This window comes from Coenobita brevimanus, chromosome 5 (genome assembly GCF_032717465.1).
Source record: "Coenobita brevimanus isolate Jiangsu-jjx chromosome 5, ASM3271746v2, whole genome shotgun sequence".
In the NCBI taxonomy this organism is placed as follows: Eukaryota; Metazoa; Arthropoda; class Malacostraca; order Decapoda; family Coenobitidae; genus Coenobita; species Coenobita brevimanus.
The window spans coordinates 18,768,427-18,777,756 of record NC_136958.1 but is presented as its reverse complement, the minus strand read 5'-3'; positions in this window follow the sequence as shown (position 1 = coordinate 18,777,756).

Genomic DNA, 9,330 nt, shown 5'->3' with positions numbered 1-9,330 from the left:
ATATATATATATATATATATATATATAATATATAAATGTATAAGGGTTATAACTTTTTTACAGCTTTATGTTCCTATACCTGAAGTCGATTAACTTATGCTTAAAAACCAAAAAAAACAAAAAAACTATTCCTCTCAGTTAACAAAAAAAAAAAAAAAAAAAAATTACCCCGAAATAAAAAAAAATCGATTTTTGCAAGTGTATATTTACATGTATAATAATAAAAAAACAAAATAGGTTATACAAATGCATTAATAATTAAAATCAATGTTTATTACCTAGAATTAATCTAAGTTCCAGTTTGGCTTTGTTTCTGCAGGCAACATAAAGTTCCTTCATCACTTTGATTGCAAGTTCTGCACACTGATTACTTCTTGGTATCTTGACCAAGGATGGCGCCTGCTATGAGTGATTCTGCATTGAGTTTAGTACTTTTTTGTAAGGTTTCAATATTTCTGACAAGTTTTTGAAGCCATTTTCATTGTACATCTGATTAGTAAACCAATACTCTTCCCATTCGTACGAAATGAATCTGCATATCTTCTCCAAAGTCTTTTTTGTTGTAGGTATAAGAATGAATGCAAGGACAGAGAGAACTGCTCCTTAATTCCACCTCGTATTACTGATATTTGAAATTTTTTAACCAAAGCAAAATGCCCTTTTTCTTCAAAGAATTTAAGCACTCGTGTAAAATGGTACACAAACTTAATGTCATCTCTCCATCCTGACTTATCGAGGATCTCTTATGTTCCATTAGCAAACTGTGATTTTAGTTTTTCATAATTCTTTACTAGTCGAGACACAAATGGATATTCGATGTTTAGGGAATTGGTGTTAACGCCAAGTTCTTCGTCCATCACCAAACGGAGAATTCTGTCCAGAATGTGATGATGACAGCCGATAAACTGTGGTCTGTTGAAACTTTTATCCGAGAACATTCGCTGTAATCTGACAACTCTAATATTTTTCCCAGTGTAAACGCTAGTTGTATCAGCGATGATCATTTTTTTGCATGCCATAAGTTGTATTCACCAATAACTGTTGCAGTTCCTTGAGCAATAGTTTCAGCCTTGCCATTTTCCAAAAGCAATGCATCCAATTTTTTTCGTTTTTTTTTTTTTTTTTTTTTTTTCCATTTCTAAATAGTACTACCGGGTACTCATTTTCATCAACCGCTTTCCATCGAAATGTAAAAACCATGCTTCCAACTGTAACTTTTCAATCATTTCCTCCTTCAGTGTAGCAGCCTCTTTGTATACTGACTTGTAAATTGTTGCTTGACTTTGGGCTGGGATGTCAATACCATCATGTGACAGTTGTTTGCATATATTAGCAGCTTTATATGTCGATGCCAGTGGATGTCAGTTGTAACTTTACTTCTGTTGTGTTTTCTGGTTGGTGGATGATTAGTCTCATCTTCATTCTTATATTTGCTGTCATTAGATTCAGTGCAACTATCATCAGACGAAAGATCGTAAGATGTTGATGGTAATATAGGTTCATCAGGCAGTTTTCGTATTTCTGAAGGGTGAAGGGTTTCCATACTTGCAAGTTGAAATGTTGGGTACCCTACTTCTCCTTTGCTTTGCACTTGTAGGTGTTAGAGTTGTTTATCTTAAGTGGTTAACCATTGACTATTTACTTCTGTGATATCAAAAAGTTTATTTAGGGCATCATATTTTCCCCTCTTGACGCATTCATCGTAAGATTTTAGCACCTTGTCTAGCTTTGCTTGTACTGTTTCATCTGACACACGTGGAAAGTTCAACTTATTCCCGAATATTTTTTTTATTTCTTAGGAAATTTGACTACTCGTTATTTTCTTAATATGGTTTTTGCTCCAAGAAACTGGTAACATCCAACAACTTGCATTTGGTATGGCATTTTGCATTTTTCTTCTAATGAAGATTCTTCTGAAGGCACAATTCCCTTTCTTCTATATGACTGCTGGAACCGCACCAAATTACTGGTCCAGACATCCTTGTTCTTCTGTACGATACTATCACTTCTTTTGTGCGACATCATGCTTATCAGAAAAACAAAAAAAATTAATATATAAGTGTAGCACACTAAAGCAATTATTTTGCTGACTGTTCACCTGCAATCTGCGAAGATAACTGTTAGATCCTGAAAACTATGTCCTGTTTTATAATATTTAGATTATTCTAGAATGTTCCAAACAATGTTAAACCATACTAGAAAGTTACAAACTGTTCTAGAAAGGTCTAAACAGTTTTAAAATCTGTGCAAGTCTATAAAGATATAAAAATCTATATAAAATTAAGAAAGTGATAAAACTAGCTTGTGGTATCGTTAAATATATGGTAATCCATTTTTTAAATTGGGGGTGACTTTTTTTTTTTTTTTAACTGAGAAGAAAAAAAGCTTTTCCATTTATTTTTAAACAAAATTCATCTGTTTATGATACAGGCTACATTTTATTTGAAAAAAAAAAAAAATGTAATAACCCTAATATAAAGTATATATATATATATATATATATATATATATATATATATATATATATATATATATATATATATATATATATATATATATATATATAGATAGATAGATAGATAGAGATAGATAATGTAGATACATACATACATACATATATATACACACACACACACACACACACACATATATATATATATATATATATATATATATATATATATATATATATATATATGACTCTGTGGTACAGTGGTAGAGTGTGCATTTCGTACACGGGTTGAGTTCGCGCCCCGCCTGGGTAATAAACTTTGGAAATGTTCATCCGGCCACGTACTGCATTGGCGGACACAAGGGGTACTGTGGTTGAACCAATGTCGCTTACTATAGTGTATGCTTGCACCCAGTCGGCTTGCGCAGGCCGATTACACTTGGTTCACAGACTACACACACATCCAAAGCCACTCCAACACTATTATTACACTTACAAGCACTTCTCACCCTACATACAATCTCTACCAGACAGCCTAAGCCACTTGGTACAGATACATTGGCTGTATCATCCTGACTTCGGTCGGGATAGGCCGGTCCTGCAGTGGATAATCAAATGGCTGATGATGATGATATTATATATACAGAAAATATATATATATATATATATATATATATATATATATATATATATATATATATATATATATATATATATATATATATATATACATTGTAGCTGGACGACTTTTGACAAATAGCACTTTATAATAAATTGAAGATAAATGGAAAGGATTCATCCAGGCAATTTTCGATGATTTAAATGGGTGGAATATCCAGAGTTAAAAATAAAAAAAAAGAAAAAAGAGACAAAGAGACAATTATTAGATGGCTCTAGAAGTGTAGTCCAAACCAAATTGATGTTATTATCTGTGACGGTACGTTGCCAGCCAATAACCCAGTTCTGATATAGAAGCGATGACCTGAGGGGTGGACGTATAATGCACCCTGCTTCTGTCTGTCTGTCTGTCTGCCTGTCTGTCTGTCTGTCTGTCTGTCTGTCTGTCTGTCTCTCTCTCTCTCTCTCTCTCTCTCTCTCTCTCTCTCTCTCTCTCTCTCTCTCTCTCTCGCATGCAACTTGTGTCCTTCATTTCCTCCAATTTTCTCTCTGTCACACACACACACACACACACACACACACACACACACACACACACACACACACACACACACACACACACACACATACTAGTCATCGTCACGCCACTTCCGACTTCCTGAAAACCTCCCAGACCCCATGAACATTATTTTCCCTTCCAGTTCCAGAAATCACCGCTGATTTTTTGCTCTTGAGTTCGATGACGTAATATTTTATGCATATTTTCATCTGAGATAAGCCTTACAGTACTTTGATCAAGAAAGCACCATAATACAGAAGAGGTTAAAGATAGATGCATCAAATCCCTTGAAATGCAATGTCTCTTCTTAGCTGACTAAAGTTGTCTGGAGAATTTGTGAAAAAAGGTAAATAATCTGTAATGAGAGTGAAGTGGTTAATGAACATAGCTGACTGGGAACAAGAATATATATATATATATATATATATATATATATATATATATATATATATATATAGAGAGAGAGAGAGAGAGAGAGAGAGAGAGAGAGAGAGAGAGAGAGAGAGAGAGAGAGAGAGAGAGAAGAGAATATGATTAGTGTCAGTCCCTTCAGCCCGAGGATGTATTATTCTGCCTCATTTCTTGCCGAGTCCAGACGATTGTCTGTTGCTTATGGAAGACGCTTCCAACAGGAGAAATAATGCATTATCTTGATTACCACCCTCATAATCTGAGGTTTTCCCTGAGTTGAGCAAACTTTACTGGCTGAAATGAAAAAAAAAAAAAAGTTATCCACTATCTGAAAACAGAAAAATTAGTAAGTTTTGAAACAAAGTACTTTTCGCTTTCTTAGGATAAGTTAGCACCTTTCAGTCCGGTGATGAATGTTGCAATTTATTTATGTTGTTTTCAGACGATTTTATTCACCTCAGCACGGAGGCTGGGCCCTGTTGGAACAATACAACTCAAGAAGAGCAGTGGAAATGAGTGATTTGAATGGAGAATGTGGAGTTACATGGAGTAACAGACGAACAATTGAGAAAGTAGTGTTGTGGTGGTGATGTGGATGTGACTGAAAGTGTTAAGAGAAGTATTTTTAGATGGTTTGACCATGTGGACAGGCGGAGAATGAGAGACCGACTAGACATATAAGAACATAAGAAGAGAGGATAACTGCAGTAGGCCGGTTGGCCCATGCTAGGCAGCTCCTAGAAGAGTAACTGAACCACTAGAATGAGATAAGGATAGTAAAGAAGAAGGCTCTCCCCCGCCCTCCAAACCCTCCAGCCGAAGCCGGCAGGAAAAAGTCAGAAAGAACACCACGCCGTATAGAAAAACTGGCGTGGACATTTTACAGGAAAGTGTGAAAGGAGAATAGAGACTATCATAGTGTAACCTGAAAAGGAAAAATTATGAATTAGTATTGGTTATAAGATTTTCTTTTTTCTATATCCACCCCTTATTAGTCATATGCTTATCTAGCCTATGCTTGAAACTCTCAATGGAAGAGGCAGCAACTACTTTACTAGGTAGCTTATTCCATTCGTCTACTACTCTATTACCAAACCAATTTCTACCTATTTCCTTACTGAAACGGAATTTTTCTAGTTTGAAACCATTATTTCTAGTTCTATCCTGTATGCTCACTTTAAGTACCTTGCTAATATCTCCCTTATTTATACCCTTCATCCACTTAAACACCTCAATTAAGTCTCCCCTTACTCTACGCCTCTCTAGCGAATGCAGACTTAGTCTTTTCAGTCTGTCTTCATATGAGAGGTTCCGGACGTCATGTATCATTTTTGTCATTCTTCTCTGTACATTTTCTAACGAATTAATATCCATTCTATAGTAAGGACACCAAAATTGTACTGCGTAGTCTAAATGTGGCCTTACTAATGCTAGATAACGTTTCATTATTACTTTAGATGATCTATTGCTCACGCTTCTTCGAATAAATCCTATGACCCTATTTGCTTTATTTCTCGCATTAATACACTGTTGCCTTGGTTTCAGGTCGTTACTAATCATAACTCCTAGATCTCTCTCGCATTCCGATTTGCTAATTTCTTTGTTATCTAAGCTGTATTTAGTATCTCCAATGGTTTTGCCTACGTTAAATACTTTACATTTTCATCGTTAAATTCCATTTGCCAAGTTTGAGACCATTTGGACAATGTATCGAGGTCTTTTTGTAAGTTATGGCAATCGTCAGTCGAGTTAATGATACGCCCTATTTTTGTATCGTCGGCAAATTTGCTGATGCTGCTATTGACTCCTAAGTCTAGATCATTTATATATATAATAAATAATAAGAGACCGAGTACTGAACCCTGTGGTACGCCGCTAGTTACTAATCCCCAGTCCGACTTAGTTCCATTTATTAATACTCTCTGCTTTCGTCCTTTCAGCCAGGATTCTATCCATTTTAAGATATCGCCGTCTATACCGTGTGCTCGAACCTTTCTAACTAACCTTTCGTGTGGGACCCTATCAAAAGCTTTACTAAAGTCCAGATAAATAACATTGTAAGCTTTATCGCTATCTACTGCCTCATAGACCTCCGAGTAGAATGACAAGTTTGTGAGGCAGGATCGTCCTTGCCTGAATCCGTGCTGACTTTCGTTTAAAAGATTAAATCTTTCTAAGTGTTCTCTAATCTTATTTGCCAAAATTGACTCTAACATTTTTCCTACTATTGACGTTAGACTTATCGGAAGATAATTCGACGCAGCTGATTTATCACCCTTTTTAAAGATGGGCACTACGTTTGCGGTCTTCCACGCCTCGGGAACTTCTCCTGAACTTAAAGAGTCATTAAATATTGTTAAAAGTGGCTGACAAAATTCTTCTTTGGTTTCTTTTATAATTTTTGCATATATATCGTCCGGACCTGGCGATTTTTGAGGTTTTAACTTATTAATTTCTTTCAATACGTCCTCCTTACTAATGGTTATTTTACTAAGAATATTTTCCGTATTCTCATCGTAAATATTTGCTGCTTGAGGGACCAGGTCTAGATTTTCCTTGGTGAATACTGATATGAAATAATTATTTAGACGGGTATATGGTTGTAAGTTGGAGGGGGTGAAGAGAAGGAGACTTAGATGAGATGTAGGAATATAATGTTAGATACGAATAAATAAATATATATATATATATATATATATATATATATATATATATATATATATATATATATATATATATAATCTCATCATATAAAGGGCACTTTCTGTCTCTCTGTTCGTTCACGAACTACTCCCTCAATTTTCATTTTACCTGCCCTTAACCTACCTATCTGGAATCCTTATGACCCAAGGAAGGTTGTAAGGGGGTAAAAAATCAGATCTAGGTCATTTGAGGTCACCGGTTGAGTGTTTGCCTTTTTGGCCCGGGCAACGCCGGGTACCCCTGCAGCCATATTTTGGTGTGGAGGCTCACATGACCTCCAGTTCGGACATTGGCCATGTGAGTCTGACTCCTAGGTCATTTGAGGTCACTGGTCGGAGGTCATTTTAGGTCACCGGTGATAGTAAACAAGTACGCACAAATACTATGCTTTAATCTGTGAAAGCTGAAATAGAAAGTTCCTGGACCTCTTATAATCCCTCTTCAAAAGCATGAGAGGTACATGGTCTTTCTGGGGTAGAAGACTGAACTAGAACAAATAGGATTGGAGTGTTCGTCTTTTTGGTCTTATGACCAAAGGAAGGTTTTAAGACTAAAAAGACCGATGGTTTGAGAGAGGGTGGCAGAGTAGTAAGAGTCAGCTAAATAAGGAGGGGGAACGAGAGAAAGAGAGAGAGAGAGAGAGAGAGAGAGAGAGAGAGAGAGAGAGAGAGAGAGAGAGAGAGAGAGAGAGAGAGAGAGAGAGAGAGAGAGAGAGAGAGAGATGGGGGGAAGGGACAGGAGGAGGAAGATAAATAAGAATGGGGGAGGGGGAACGCCGGGTGCCCCAGCTCTGTCTGTCTGTTTGTTTGTTCATGAACTACTCCCTCAATTTTCATTTTATCTGGCCTTAACCTACGTATTTGGAATCTTTATGACCCAAGGTAGGTTTTAAGACCTAAAAGACCGATGGTTTGAGGCAGGGAGTCAGAGTAGTAAGAGTCAGATAAATAAGGAGGGGGAACGAGAGAGAGAGAGAGAGAGAGAGAGAGAGAGAGAGAGAGAGAGAGAGAGAGAGAGAGAGAGAGAGAGAGAGAGAGAGAGAGATGGGGGGAAGGGACAGGAGGAGGAAAATAAATAAGGGGAGGGATGAGGAACGCCGGGTACCCTTGCTTGAATATATATATATATATATATATATATATATATATATATATATATATATATATATATCATCATCAGCCGTTTGAGTATCCACTGCAGGACCGGCCTATCCCGACCGAAGTCGGGACGATACAGCCAATGTATCTCTACCAAGTGGCTTAGGCTGTCTAGTAGAGTTTGTATGTACTGTAGTGTGAGAAGTGCTTGTTAGTGTAATTGTCGTGTTGGAGTGGCTTTGGATGTGTGTGTAGTCTGTGAACCAAGTGTAATCGGCCCGCGCAAGCCGACTGGGTGCAAGCATACTTTATAGTAAGCGACACTGGTTCAACCACAGCACCCCTGGTGTCCGCCAGTGTGGTACGTGGCCGGGTGAACACTCCCAAAATTTATTACCCTAGCGGGGCGCGAACCCTTGCTCACCCGTGTACGAAACGCACACTCTATATATATATATATGTATATATATATATATATATATATATATATATATATATATATATATATATATATATATATATATATATATATATATATATACCTGTATTTATGAGAAAGACGGGGTGTGAGTTGGAGGGAGGGCAGCTAAGGGGCAGAGGATAGAGCGACATGGAGGCCATTTGTCTGTAAGCACCCCTTACTGGATTAAGGCGTCTGGCGGCAGACAAAAAGATAATTAGTTAGATAATGTTGAGGTCTAGCGGTGAAGTGGTTAATGAGGGCTATATCTATCTCCTATTGAAAAAGCTCAAATAAATTGATTGGCAGTCGCATAAATAATGAGACACGTCATCAGAGTGAAGGGGAGAGGTTGATGTACTCAGGCTATCCCATGATTTTTTCAAATGAGGAAAATTCTGTTCATCATAGTGCTAAGATATGTCTCGATTGCCCTGCAGAATGAATTTTCCTCACCTGAATAAAGTTACCTGGATTTAGTTTGGCTACAATACGTAAGAGCCTTCTTGCCCCCCCCCAAAAAAAAAAAAATGTTAATTACTTTACTACAACGACACTTTTTTTTTTTCTTTTTTCTTTATGCAGGATCATCTATTGGAACGGCCTGAACATTTCCTAACGAGTTTCACTTCCAAAGTGATTCAGTTTAACGAAGCCTATACAGTGATTCACTGAATAATACTCTCAACAGCACGCATGGCGCTTCACTCATGCAAAGTCCCATTGGGTGCTTCTCTTTAGCAAAGCCCCTGATGGTCCCGCATCTACCTAGTTTTTCTGTATGGGTTTTAATTTCTTGCTCATACCAAACGATTATACTCAGGTTAAATTAGCACCCTAATAGTGAAGGGCACAATAAATGTTATATCCAGTACCTTCAGTCCACGAAGCCCCTCATGGTTGTATGAAGGCGCCGGAAGGTAACAAGAACAAAAATACATTTAACGTTCTGGGTCTGAAGGGGCTGATACTAGACATAGGTCTCCGCTTGTACCGGTGTGTGACCAGGGACAAAGGGCAACAATACTTT